We start from the raw sequence: 15,049 nt of genomic DNA, 5'->3' as shown, positions 1-15,049 counted from the left end.
TCCTCAGCTACCAGGTGGACTCATACTAGGATCTTTCTTAGAATCATCGAACCAAAGGAGGCTCATTCCCTGGAGACCAAATCCAATTTGTAATGAGTGATAAAAGTATGATGATTAGTCCATGTGGCCGCTGCACAAATTTTGTCCATGGATGCATTAGCCTGAAAAACTGCCGAAGTGGCCATGGCTCTGGCTGAGCAAGCTCAAACAAGTTTGGGAAGATCTATACCTTATTTGGTGTAGATGAAGGAAATGCAAACATTTTGCTAGAGTGATTTTGGATACTGGTAGGCCCTTCCTAGGGCCTACAAAGAAAATAAACAATTGACTTGCCTTCCTAAAATCTTTTGTACTTTGCAAATAAAAACATAACTGCCTATGGACATCCAACAAATGCAGTATGTATTCATGCTTGTTGCTGAAGTTAGGGAAGAAAACAGGCAAATTAATGGTTTGATTGATATTAGTGTCCGAAACAACTTCAGTTAGAAAGGAGGGGTTGGTTCGCAAGGTGACGCCCGAATTTCTGATATTCTTCTTGCAGATATAATGGCCACTAGGAAGATGGTCTTCCAAGACAAAAAATTTATATCACATGTCACTGCAGGTTCAAATGAGGGCTAAACATTAAGACGTAGTACCAACTTTAGGTCCCATAGAGGAGAGATATCTTTGTGAGGTGACCTTAGTAATAGGGACCCTTTTAAGAAGACTTTGCAAAGTTTGTGGGAAATCAGAGACAAGTTATCTTTCCCCAATGTGAAAAATCAGACATAGCTGCTAATTGCACTTTAATTGCAGAGGCAGCTGCCCCATTATCAAAGAGGTAAGCCAGTAATTCTATAACAGAGTGGATAGGTGTTGTGAAGGGATCTACATTATGTTGTTCAGCCCAGATTAAAAACGTCTTCCACTTACTCCTATAAAGTTTTTGAGTAGATGACTTATGGGAAGATAGCAAAATATGGTGGACTGGGGAGAACAGCACATGTTGTCTGTCTATCAATGGAATTGGAGGAACCATGCTGTCAGCTTGAGGTTGAAAATATTGGATGAATCATTCCTGTCGGGTGTGACACAAGGTCGAGAGTGGGTTCCAGAATCCAGGGATTCTTCTGTAAATGAGGCCAGAGGAAGGGAAACCACATTTATCGAGGCCAGAATGGGGCAATGAGGATTACTGTTCTCTTCAATCTGCTTGCTTTCTGAAGAAATTTGGGGATCAAGGGAGTAGAAGGAAAGGCATACAGGAGATGGGGAGGGCAATCATATATGAGAACATCCCCCGGGGATTCCCCTGCTGGGGGTTCAGGACAAAGTAGCTGCTGCATTTGTTGTTCAGAGCAAGGCTGGCCCCATCTGTGGAAAATTTCTTCTGCTACTTTCTGGATGAGGGACCAACTGTGAGGCATGAGAATGGATCTGCTCAACTTGTCCGCTATCACACTGAACGTTCCAAGGATGTGCATTGCTACAAGAAAACGGCTGGATGAAATCACCCACTGCCATACTCTGAGCATTTCTCGACACAGACGATATGCTCTGGTTTCTCCTTGCTTATATACCAGACCACAGACATGCTGTCTGATTGAATTGCAACTGATCCCAGAGGTAGAGCAGTCTGAAAAGCCTGCAATGCTAGAAGCATTACCCTCATTATCTCCAAGATGTTTATGTGCAAACTGGCCTCATAGGCAGACCAGGCGCCTTGGACTGTCTTCCCCAGATAATGCCTTCACCCCACCCCATTTGGGAGGCATCCATGGTCACTGTGGCCTGTGGTTGTGAGGGAACAAAAGGTCAACCTTGTGTTAACTGGGCGAAATTAATCCAGCATGACAGGGCTCTTTTGCAGGTGTCCGTAATGAGAATTTGGTAAGACATCGGTTGGTGGATAATTGACCACTGGGCAGCCAGAAGCCATTGTAGTATTCGCATGTGGAATCTTGCCAGCAGAACAAATACTATAGCTGCAGTGATTTAACCTAAAGCCCATAAGACATGACAGGCGGCTATCTTCTTGTTCTCGAGCAATCTGTTTGGCTCCTGATTGTCAACACTATGGAGGGTGGGGGTTTTGCAATCATCTGAGTCATGTCCAGAACGGCTACTACAAACTCCAGTGTTTGAGAAGGGTCCAATTGACATTTCTCATAATTTATGGACATACCTAGCTATGTACAGATTTGGATAACACAGTCTCTTGCTCAGATAAGTAGATGTCTGGTCGGGGTGGATATGAGCCAGTCATCCAAATAGGGAAAAACATGGAATCCTTGCTGTCGCAGGTGAGCTGCTACTACTACCATACACATTCGGTGAATATTCTGGTGGCAGCAGTGAGACCAAACGGCAGCGCTCTGAACTGATAATGACTGGCTCCCAGCCGGAAGGTGCCTTCTGGATCATCTGTCTATCTTTATATGGTAGTATGCATCCTGAAGGTCTCTGGAGCACATCCAATTGTCCTGTTCCCAAAAAGGAAGTATGAACTGTACCATGACCATTATGAACTTGTGCCTCAAACTTACTTGTTAAATCTGCTGAGATCCAGAATTGGTCTCCAGTCCTCTGTTTTCTTTGGAACTAAAAGAACCTTGAGTAAGTTCCGAATCCTCTTTGTTCTGGGTGGGGGGGTTCTTGGAGGATTCTTTTGTCCAGCAGTTTTTGAATTTGAATGACTCTTTGATCCCTTTGACTGGGTGGAACATCTTGGGATATTTCTGTTGGAGGGGGCTGGTGGGAAAAATGGATTAGATAACCTCTGGATATTATCCTCTGCACCCATACATTTGTGTTTATTTTTAGCCAGGCTCTCCAGTGCAGAGATAGTCGACCCATGATTGCCTCCAGAGGTAGACAATCGGGTCTCCTTTCAGGATAGCTGTAAGGGTTTCCCAAAGAGGAGCTCTCAGGACTCTTGGTTCTGCGGGTTTCCTCTGTCTCGTGGGCGGCGTCTTCCAGAATCCCCACCCCTTCTGCCCCAAGGGGAAGTCTCTCCACATGTATCCTGGTAAGACCCTTGTGATTTCTTGAACCAAATTTTGCCACCACCTCCCTGACCCTTAGGATAAAGCTCTTGGAGGGAAGGAAAAACATATGCCCATGGCAAAAAGGGTCTTAGCATCCTTTTCACACCTGGATAATATATCTTTGACCTTGGGACCAAAAAGGGGCATACCGTCAAATGCACCACTGACAAATGAAGACTTAAAAGGCTCCACAAATTTGCACAAGCACATCCAGGCATGCCTCCTCATAGATATGCCAGAACCTGCAGCTCTGCTCATTCCCTCAGCTGCAAGCACAATGAGCCTCATAGATATGCCGGAACCTGCCACTCTGCTCGTTGCCTCAGTTGCAAGCATGATGAGCCTCATGCAAGAGTCAGCTACAGAATGTAAGGTTGCCAGTTGGGAAGCAACCTTTCCTCTGGCTCCCTCAGGGGTATCTGATAGCTCCTTGATCAGATCCCTCTGCAACCTAGTGAAATGGGAAAGGTAAGTGATCATAAGGCAAAAGTCACTGAAGAAATAACTTGCTTCCCGCATCTATCCATCATCCTGGAATCCTTATTAGGAGGATGAATAGTGGAACTGTTCTCTGACAGTTCCTTTTTGGTAGCTACTGCCACACCATGGCATCTACTACAACCCCTTTTGTCCAAAACTTCTTGTCAGCTGGAGCAGTGATTATTTTGTTTGGTCTCTCAGGGGGGTTGGGTCATTGGAATCTGGGTTCTCCCACACCCACCGAGAGATCAATTCTATGTGCTCATCAGCGGGGCAGACTGACCCGGGAGGTAGACAGTTGGGATCCGAAGGCTGCCAGATACACCGACTCCTCAGGTGAAGGATTACTAGATTGCCAGCCACCTCTCTTTTTCAAAATCTCCAAGATGTCCCCAAAGGAGACATCCCCAGGAGGTGACAGTGGGGATCCTTCTCCCTCGTCGAGGTCAGTGTCTTCTGTGGCTGACTCCTTGGTGCAGTCCAAATGCTTCCTCTTACAAGACCCTTTTCAGGGGACCTCTTCAGCGGGATTCTCTGGGGAGGTATCAAAAGAGGCAGGGGTACCCTGATGGGTATCATGGAGCCTAAAGTCCCGCTGTCCCTGTGGAACATCCTGGTCAGAAAGTGCGTGCAGGGAGTGTAGATGGGGCTGAGGATCTGAGGGGGGAGCTGACTTCCTAGCTGCAGTGGCAGTTATAGCCCTCTCCAGAGCCCCAAAGGCTGACTGTTCCTGAGTGGAGAGGGACTCTAGCTCCGACAAGCCTTGCCTGCGGGACAGTGTCCTCTATTGCTCTGAAGAATGCTTGCCCAGGGTAGAAGCCAGCACCGAGCTTAGCTACAAGGAAGCCCTGAGGTGCACAGACTGCTCAGAAGGTCTGGGAGTCAAACTCACTTAGGGCCCCCAAGACCCTCTACAGCTCTGACAGCTCCCCGGCTCCAAAAAAGTCGAAGAGCTCCGAGTAAAGGTCCGATCCAAAGAAAAGGAAATCCTCAGATCTGAGTTGGAAGACACCAGGCATATCAGATCCAATAACTCCAAGGCTTGTCCTGAAGTCGGAAGAGGAATCAGAGGGGGAGTGGATGGCTTGGATAAACCCTGGACCATCTGGGACTTAGTAATGCCCTGCACCCACAAAATTTTCTGGACCCTCCATTCCACGTCTTCTTCTATAAGGCTTCTGGTAGAATGGGAAGAGGATGCCGAAGGAAAAATGTGACCTGCTCAGAAAAGGAGACGGTACCCTTAGAGGCACAAGGTCTATAGATGGGGAGTAGATAGTCTTTGGCAGAAAAACAATGGGTTTAAAGGGATTGGAGGTCGGATCCAACCTCAACAGCTCTGACCTACTGTTACCCGACAGACTCAGAGACGAAGAAGCCCGATCCGATAAAGAGGTGCTCGGTGCCAAAGGCTCCAACTGTGCTACAGAATCAGCAGGTTTGGAAGTTCTAGGTCTTGGCTCTGAGCAATCTGATAGAACTGAGGAAGGTCTCTTCTTCCCTCTATCTGAACTTTTGGAGGAAGAAGAAGCAGGGCTCAAATGAGTTGATTCAGATTTAGCCACAGATTTGGGGTCACTACAAGAAATGGGCTCACCAAAGCATGATGGCAACATGCCCCTCAAAATAAGTTTATTTTTTTCTTTCAACCAGGGCCCTGTGGTTCAAAGACAGGCAAATAGCACAGTCTTCCTGCAAATGGAGGGTGCCAAGGCAGTAGACACATAACTGAACGGAATTTTGTGACCATACTTTGTACATTTTTTTAAAGTTTGCTGGCTTATCTTGTTTCTCAGCAATTTAGAAAGATAAAAGATGGCAGAGATCACACACACACACACACACACACACACACACACACACACACACACACACACACACACACACACACACACACACACGCACACACATGCACACGCACACAAAGTGATTCCTCCCAGAGATAGAAAAGAAAAAATACAATAAAAAGAGAGAAACTTTTTTTTTTTTTTTTTTTTTGAGGAGAAAGGGAAATGGGTGGGGCTACTAACGATAGCAGTGAAGTTACCGCAAAGGGTATATGGGAGAGAAAGGAATTGTAACCTAATAAAAAACAGTTACTGGTAGGAAAAAAAGAGAGTTCAGAGTAAAGGGAATGGCGGGAAAAAAAGACGTTATGTATCTACCATAACGTTCCATGTGAGTTGTCTATCGCGCCTTCATTCTGTACTGGTGGGTTTAGCTCGAGGTCTTCCAACAGCTCTTGGCACACTCTCTATCCCATGATGCACTGGTGCCTTCTTCAGATCTTGTTTGCTAACATACTAATGTTCACATTTAACTTATTATTTATAGAGCCAGAAGAGGGTCAAAGCACAAAGGGTGACAATCAGTAACCTCTGGATCCTCTAGAAGCCAAGGCTGGGGGTTGGAGGGGAGATGTACGAATGAAGGCAAGATGGACAACTCACATGGAACGTTATGATAGGTACATAACTTCTTTATGTGAAGTCCTATCTCACCTTTATTCTGTACTGGTGGGACAGTGTCCCTAGCACCATCTTTCTTGGGCTCACGGGAGTATATTCTTATATTTTTTAGTACAGTGGACCTAAAGGAGGCCCTGTCCCTGGAGGCCAAATTTACTTTGTAATGAGTGATAAAGGTATGAGGCCTCACCCACGTGGCTGTCCCACAAATTGTATCTATTGGTAATTTTGCACTTAATGCAGAAGATGTGGAGACAGCCCTAGTAGAGTGAGCTTTAACTTTATCTGGCAGATGTTTATTTAATGATTGATAATTGAACAAAATGCATTCTGACAACCACCTGGATAAAGTAGTCTTTGCTACAGGAAAACCTTTTTTACAGTCTGAAAAAGAAACAAATAGTTGATCCGACTGTCTGAAATCTTTTGTTCTGTGTAGACAGAAGCGTAACTGCCTATGACCATCAACATGGTGTAACCTGTATTCTGCCTTATTGCCTTACTTAGTGGAAAAAAACTGGCAAGTCTACAGACTGATTCAAGTGGAATTCTGAACAAACATTCGGTAAAAAGGACGGGTTTGTCCGAAGTGACACACTGTCATTGTGGAACAACATATATGAGGGTTTGATAGATAATGCTTGTAACTCTGAAACCCTCCTTGCTAAGAAGATAGCCACTAGGAAAATAGTATTTCACATCAAGAACTTTAAGTCACATAATGATGCAGGTTCAAAAGGGGGAAGAATTATTTGGGATAATACAAAATTCAGATTCCATGGTGGCAGTGGGGGTTTAATAGGTGGTCTCAAAAGATTAGTGCCTTTCAGAAAGCGTTGGAAAGCCTGTGGGACATAACATCTGGTCCTTCATTCCCAAAATGAAAATTTGAGATTGCTGCTAATTGTACCCGAATAGCAGCTGCAGCCGCTCCCTCATTAAAAAGCTTCATTAAGAACTCCACGACAGAAGAAATAGGTGCTGAATAATGGTCACTATGATTCTCTAATGCCCAGATAGAAAATCTTTTCCATTTGTTGAGATATAATCTTCTCGTAGATGACTTGTGAGAAAAAAAAATCAGGATATATTGTGCTGCCGATGAAAGGTTTTGTAGCCTGGCTATAGTTGGAATGGGAGCAGCCAAGTTGTCAACTTGAGGGTCTGAAGAGAAGGGTGAAGAGCCCCCAATGAACTGATCAGAAGATCTGGTACTGGGTCCAGAATCCAAGGCTCTTCTTGAAGATAAGGCCGTAGGAAGGGGCTATTAGAATTAAGGTCCTTCCCAACGTACTGGCTTTCTGAATAACTTTGGGAATTAATTGTAAAATGGGGAAAGTGTAAAGGAGACCCAGGGGCCAACTGTGTACAAGTGCATCCCTCGGAGGTTCCCCCGGGGGGGGGGGGGTTAGGGCAAAGTAGCAGCTGCATTTTGTGTTCATGGATGTGGCAAACAGGTCACAGCAAGGCTGGCCCCATTTTCGGAAAATTATTTCCGCTACTTCTTGTTTCAAGGACTACACATGAGGCCTCTCAACAAAGGGGTAAGATTTGTTTCCTCCTTGATTGTTTATATACCAAACAACTGACACGTTGTCTGTCTGGATTACAATTGCTCCTAGTGGAAGAAAGTCTTGGAATGCCTGCAATGCCAGAAGCACTGCTTTCATGTCTAAGACACTGACATGCAAATGGGCCTCGTGATCCTGCCACATGCCTTGGGCTGTCCTTCCCAGATAATGCCCCCCCCCCACCCTATCTGGGAGGCATCCGTGGTCACTGTGGCTAGTGGGAATGGGAGAATGAAGGGTTGACCTAAGGTCACTTGATCTGAATGTAGCCACCAATGTAGGTCTTTCTTGCAAGATTCTGTTAGCATTATCTGATGTGACACTGGAAGTTCCTGCATGGACCATTGGGCAAATAGGAGCCACTGTAAGATCCTCATGTGCATCCGAGCTAGGGGAATTACATTGATAGTTGCTGCCATTGTGCCCAATACTTTGAGAATTGTCTTTGTTTTTAAAAGGAGGTCCATAACTTGTGCTCGAAGAGTGTATATCCTTTCTGGTGGAAGTTTTACCTTCATTGTAGTAGTATCTAAATCTATGTCTATAAAAACAATATGCTGCAATGGCAAATGCTGTTGTTGTTGTGTCTTTCGGCTTATCCCGGTTAGGGGTCACCACAGCGGAACTCCGGTCCACTAATGTTTGGTAGTGGACTTTTACGTGCCGAGTTACCAGCCCTGATGCACAACCTTCAACGAAGGCACACCCATTCATGCATGCCTCCACACAGAAGACGCTCTAACTGAGAATCGAACGTGACGTCTTGCTGTAAGGTGACAACGCTACCGCAGCACCACTACCGCGATGGCAATAAGTCAGATTTTTCGTAGTTTATCATAATCCCTAAATGAGCACAGAGATTCAAAGTGGTGTCTCTCACTTGTGTAAGTAGATGGTTGGTGGTGGCAATTAGGAGCCAGTCGTCTAGATATGGAAACACCCAGAATCCTAAATGCCTCAGGTGAGCTATAACCACTGCCATACATTTGGTGAACACTGTGGGGGCTGTAGTGAAACCAAAGGGCAGAGCTTGGAATTGGTAGTGACTGGCTCCCAGCCAAAAGTGCAGATGACTCCTGGATGGGTCTGGCCATTTTTATATAGTAGTAAGCATCCTGGAGGTCTACACAGCACATCCAATTGTCTTTTCCCAGAAAAGGGAGTATAGACTGCAGTGTAACCATCCGGAACTTTGTCTTTTTTTTTTACAGATATGATCAGTCTGCTGAGATCCAAAATGGGTCTCCAGTCCTCTGTTTTATTTGGAACTAAAAAGAACTTTGAGTAAGTACTGGATCCTATCTGGTCTGCTGGGACTAATTGGATGACTTTTTTTTTTTTTTAGCAACTTCTGAATTTCTATGGTTGCTTGTTTCCTGTGACTGGGTGTAATGTCTGGAATCCTTCTCATCAGTAGGGCTGGCATGGAAAAGGGTATACAGTAACCTCTGGATATGATACTTTATACCCACTTGTCTTTCATTATTTTTAGCCAGGCATCTGGGTAAAAAGATAAGCGACCCCAGACAGCCTCCAGAGAGGGCCAGACAGGCCTCCTTTCAGGAGCGCTGAAAGGGCTTACCAAAGAAAGATTCACTGTCTCCCTGGTTTTGCAGACCCCCTCTGCCGCATGGCCAGCGTCTTCCATTATTATCTCCTCCTCTGTCCCTGGAGGCAGGTTCACCATGTGTGTCTGGAAAGACTCTCTGGGATTTTCGAAACCACATTGTCCTCTCACTTTTGACCCTTGGGGTAGGGTCTAGAAGGTGTGGAAAAACGGACTCCAATGGCAGAGAGAGTCTTGCTCTCCTGTTCACACCTGGTTAGTGATTCTTTGACTTTAGGGCTGAAAAGGGTGAGCCATCGAAAGGGGTGTTAATAAAGGATGACCTGAAGGGTTATGAAAAGTTACACAAGCACATCCAGGAATGTCTCCTAAGGGCGATTCCTGAACCTGCTGATCTACTCGCTCCATTGGCTGCATAAGAAACAAGCCTCAGTGATGAGCTAATGAAGCCTGGAGAGTGTCTCCAAGTTCCTTTAGGAGATCTCTCTGTAGCCTCGTGAAATGGGTAAGATAATTCAAGGACCTGAGTGTAAAGGTTGCTGAAGAGAAAATGCCCTTTCCACATCTGTCCATCATGCACAAGTCTTTGTTCAGAGGATGGACAGACATGGACGTCTCTGACAACTCCTTTTTGGTGGCTGCTGCCACCACCATAGCATCTACCGGGTCCCCTTTTGTCAAAAAATGTTTGTCTTCTGGAGAAGTAATAAATTTATTTGGCCTTCTAGGACAGGTTCCACTGTATCTGGAGACTCCCACCCCTTTCGACAAACCAATTCCATGAGTTTGTCGAAAGGTGGAGATACCCAAGTGGTGGAATGATGAGACCAAAAAGTCTTCAGGTAAACAGACTCCTCATCAGATGGGCTTCCAGCCGCCTCTCTGTTTAAGGATCTCTAAGATGTCTGAAAAGGAGACATCTTCAGAGGGTGACCACGGGGACCCTTCTGAGTCATCGAGTTCTGTGTCACATGTGACTGACTCCTGCAGAGAGTCCAAATGCTTCCTCTTGCATAATCTCTTCCAAGGGACCTCTTTGGAAGGACCTTCCAGAGAGGTTTCAGAACAGAAGGGTTTGCCCATACGGGCAACCTGGGGCTCTGGGTCTCTACGTCTGAGTGGAGTCGGTAATGCCAAGACTGGCACCAGTGCCTTTAGGGGAAGAATGACTGTACCCAAGAGCATGGCTGTCAGCGAAGACAGTGCTCTCCTCATGGCTTTGAAAGCCACCCGCCCATGACCTGAGGAAACCCCAGAAGGTCGCCCCTGGCCCCATGGTGATCGGTTCCGAAGCTGAGGTAGGAGCCGAACTCACATGAGCAGAGGCCCCAAGAGGCAAGATCACATCCAAAAAAAAAATCAGCTCAACGACCCTCCCTGGACCCGGTCAGGGAGTGTTGACTCCTAAACTCCTCAGGCAGCACCGAGGTAACTGGAGCAGTAGGAGCCAAACAGCCTGGAGCAGGTCTCAGCTCAGATGGTTTCAGTACTATCAGTTCTGTGCATTCCGGCTCCAAAACCACAACTCGGATCAGAGGAGGAAATGATGTTGTTGGGATAGGTGTAGTTAGTGCTGAATCTTCCTGGGTTGGTTTTGACAAAAGTTTTGCCAGCGGTGGTGTCCTCAAGAGTCTCTGCACTGCACGATCTACATCATAGTCAGAAAGGCTTTTTGAGGATCAAGAGGAGGGAGCTGGGGATTCTATGGTCTGTAAAAAGTGTGACTTCAATGTACGAGATAGCGGCTCCTCACTTGGAAAGCCAATGGCTTTGATGTCAGTGGAGCTGAGGTGGACGGTCTCACGGACCAAACAGATTTTGACATTGTTGGAGACATCTTCCCAGACATTTTCAATGGCTCTGAACCCTCTGAAGCAGTAGAGGATGACCTTTTTGAACTTTTGGTAGTCTTGTCAGATTTTTGTGTAGGTGAAATGGGCTTCTTTGGAGGACTTTGAACCTGTTCCAAGGCCTCTGTAACAAAAGATTTCACCAGTCCTCTTAAAGATTAGCTTGTTTATCCTCTCCTGAAGAAATCTGTAGCTAAAGGAGTGGAAAACTGATTGCATATGACTCCTGTAAATGAACTGCCCCAGGCAGTAAGCACATTCAGTGTGGCCATTGGTGATGGACATTTTTTGACTGCACTTAGGTCATTTCATGAAACCCGAAGGTTTAACTACTTTATCTTGTTTAGACATTTTGCAAGCGACAACAACCAAGTAACTAAAGGAGGAATGACCTGCAACTCTCTAATTTAATCAAGTTGGCTTGACAGGGAAATATATGATTTCAAAGGATAACTGCCACACAACAACAATTCTAACAATCACACTGAAAAGGAAAAGCCCTCTAAATAAAATTGGGCTCAGCTGCCTCTAATAAAAATGAGCTAGTTTACACTAAAAGGAACATAGAAAACACACACCTCTAAGATATAAAGCTATGATTGCTTAAGGCAAACTATGCAGTCGCACACAGAAAAACTTATCTACAGGCTAACCTAAAATAAAAATTAAAAAAAAAAATATATATATATATATATATATATATATATATATATATATATATGTGTGTGTGTGTGTGTAAATTTAAACTACTTGTTAAGCACTCTAAAGGCAAACAGTAAAATGTACTTAACTAAACTACTGTGAAAACGGAATACTGCACTTTTTAGGCCTAAATAAAAAGCGGCCAGAAAGTTAAACACTCACTAATAACGTATTTAAACACACTACCTAATAAATGAGTACTAAATATTTATTAACTAAGCTATTAAAGATACACTAAGAAAATAAACTAGAGGAATATATAGAAAAAAATTGATTTCCACTTAGCCAGAGCTGGAAGAATCACCCAATCTGTTTCAGCGGCAAACGAGATCTGGGGAAGGCACCAGTGCATCATGGGATAGGGAGTGAGCCACGAGCTGGTTGAAGACCTCGAGCTATAGTAAACAGCTGAGTCAGAACAGAGGATCATTTCCAAGCCCACCAGTAGAGAATGAAGGCGAGACAGGACAACGTCATATCTAATCACACAACCAACAATTAAAGAAAAGGAAAAGGATTGTGAGAAAAATTGTAAAAATCACCAGACTTTTCAAGAGCAAATGGTTTAGACCACATCTTCATAAAGTGGCAAACAAGATCTGAGGTAACAGGGAGAGGTGCATTATTGGAAAGGGGAGGTGTTCAAGAACTTTCTGGTTGCCATGAGCTTAGTAACGGCCGAGTCGGCTCAGATGGATTGGATCCGAACCCATATGTGAGTATAAAATGAAAAACTGACAATATCAGATTGTTTTATGAATTCTGCTGACATTGAGACCTTGTATGCTCAATGGGTAACCACAAAGCCTGTTATGCCATGTCCTACACAGTTTATGAATACAGTGGCTATTTTTTTAATTTTTATTAAAGTAACATTTTAACTGCAACTGCCATGTCTTCTATTTTTCAGTTAACTTATTTTTCATACCCTACCAACAAATGGTAACTTTTTCATAAATCAGCCACAGCTTCTACATCTTAATATTTACTTCACTACTGGAAGATAATCAATGTAGTACAACAGTAATGACAGGTTTGAGCAAGAAGCCCCATTAGTCTGCACAAATATCATATTTTCTTTGTAGTTATTGTCCAATGCACATTTAAACTAAAAAGGTCCTCACTACATCTTATATTGAGTGGAAGAAAGCTCCATGTACTGACTGCTGTCTTCAGGAACCTGAATATTTATTTGTTAAATCTCCTCAGATTTCATAACAATTACAGCAAAGAGTTGTTCTCCCTTTCTCTTATTCCTAGGCATTCCCAAAAGAAACCTTTTGTAGCTTTATAAACAAGGTACAAGTCTATGATGCGTATAAGATTTGTTTTCCATATGTTCTATCGGTCTTGAAAACCTATTCTCTAACCTATTCAATTCAGATTTCTTATAGCGAAACCATAGAGTTTGACCAAATTCCAGCTTTGGTCTTATTAAAGAGGAATATATTGTTTCCATTGCCTTAACAATCATATGTGTAATATAATTCCATGCACATCTAACCAATCTGTTACATTCCTTAACCAACTGATTGCTCTGGTAATCACAGTCTAAAGTTGTGTCCATTTAAATGCCTAAATCCTTAAAAACATTTACTACTCCTATTGTATCTCTCTCTACCGAATTAACATGCTTTCATTTAGAAGTACCAGAATCTTTTTTTTTTTTCCCTACTATACCACTAAACTAGAAAAAGCATTTCTGCAGAGATTCCTGGTCATTTATACTCGTCAACAATTTACCAAATTTTAAATTATCTGCATACAGAAAAAAAAAAAAATATATATATATATATATATATATATATGTCTGGAAAGATAGGTATGTCAATGAATAAAAAGGGACCCAAAACACAGCCTTGAGACATCTTGTGCCCATATCCAAAAAATTGTCTAATACTGCCACTCATAATCAACTTTCCATTCCTTTCCACTTAGACAAGCATTGATTCAAATGACAAGGTCAACTGAAATACCAAGCTGTATAATTAAAATTGTCTAATACTGCCACTCATAATCAACTTTCCATTCCTTTCCACTTAGACAAGCATTGATTCAAATGACAAGGTCAACTGAAATACCAAGCTGTATAATTTTTCTGATCAATTACATGTGACCACTCTGCCAAAAGCAGATGAGAAGTGGATGATAACATACGTTTGTGTATTAAATTCCACAGCATGAATGCTATTATAAAAGACGTCAGTACAAGTTTCTTGGACCAGTCCTTTGTACAGGCATGTTTGTAAATATTATTGTTAGATATATATTTAGAGAGTTATAAATGCATGTACTTCTGTTTGCTAGGTAGATACATATACACTTATGTTGCTATAATACATGTAGGAATAACATAGTCAGTTAGATGCATGCATTTTTGTTTGCTGAAGAGTTAAGAATAAAATAAAATGGCATTAATCTGTAAACGTAACACAAAAGTCTGGTACAACTTGAGAAAAATGCTGATAAGGATAACTCCTTAAAAAAGCATTCAGCTGAATGTTCAGTGTTTAATATAAGCTTTATGGGAAACAGATAAGGACCCAGGTGCAAAAATCAACAGACCTCCTAGACTGCTACATAATTTACCTTAAAACACAACACAAAGGAGCTTATTAATAGACTGCATGACAACAAGGGTGGGAAGTATCTAAAGACTGTTTTCATAAAGAAACTTTCTCAAAAAGAAAAGACTCCCTAAAAGTTTAATAAACAGAGTGTATTACATCAGAAAATACTGAAGTAATGACTTTGAGTTTCCAAAAGACTGCTTTCATAAGAATGTATATATGTGAGATCTGATCTGATTTTTTGTGAGATCTACACACTGGAGAATATCTTTCATGTACAAAGAGCAAATCTGAAGACATTAAAGCTGTACACTGTAACGTATTGTACGTCATCTGTTATACAGACATGTTATTTAGTTCTGCGCAAGAAAGTTAATAATATACTGCTAAAAAGGTTAATAGTCTGCAAAGTTTATGTGCACTAACCAGACTTTGTGTCTACAAGGCATGCAGCATTTAGCACAGACATCTGCAATCATTCATTTTAAATAACTTTTTAATTATACCTTCGTAAGATATTCAATTCTTATAATATGACCTTTAACAATAATATTCCAAGACTTTACATGAACTGGACTACAAACTTACTAGTATTATCCAAAATACCCTTGACTTTTAAGATGGGTTTAATTATGGCAGTTTTCCGTTTCAGTAGTAGGATCAAGCATTCTATACAACTTGAATTGAACGGTATTTTTAAATGCAATGTAATGTGCTTCCTCTGTATTTTTAGATAGCTGTTTGAGAAACTGTCACTTCATTAAGATTTGGCAAAGTCACATTTTTTCAACAAATCAAGAATGTCCTCA

General features: G+C 42.7%; 1 protein-coding gene across 1 annotated transcript in view; it reads right to left on the bottom strand.

Moving 5' to 3' along the window:
- Window positions 1-15,049, bottom strand: part of PNPLA6 (patatin like phospholipase domain containing 6) — a 1,368,928-nt gene that overhangs the window by 814,088 nt on the left and 539,791 nt on the right. The gene's annotated exons all lie outside the window — the stretch shown is intronic.

The sequence above is a fragment of the Protopterus annectens genome, chromosome 9.part0, assembly GCF_019279795.1.
Source record: "Protopterus annectens isolate FY-2018-M chromosome 9.part0, PAN1.0, whole genome shotgun sequence".
NCBI classification, from domain to species: domain Eukaryota; kingdom Metazoa; phylum Chordata; order Ceratodontiformes; family Protopteridae; genus Protopterus; species Protopterus annectens.
This window is presented reverse-complemented; position numbering and strand designations above follow the sequence as displayed.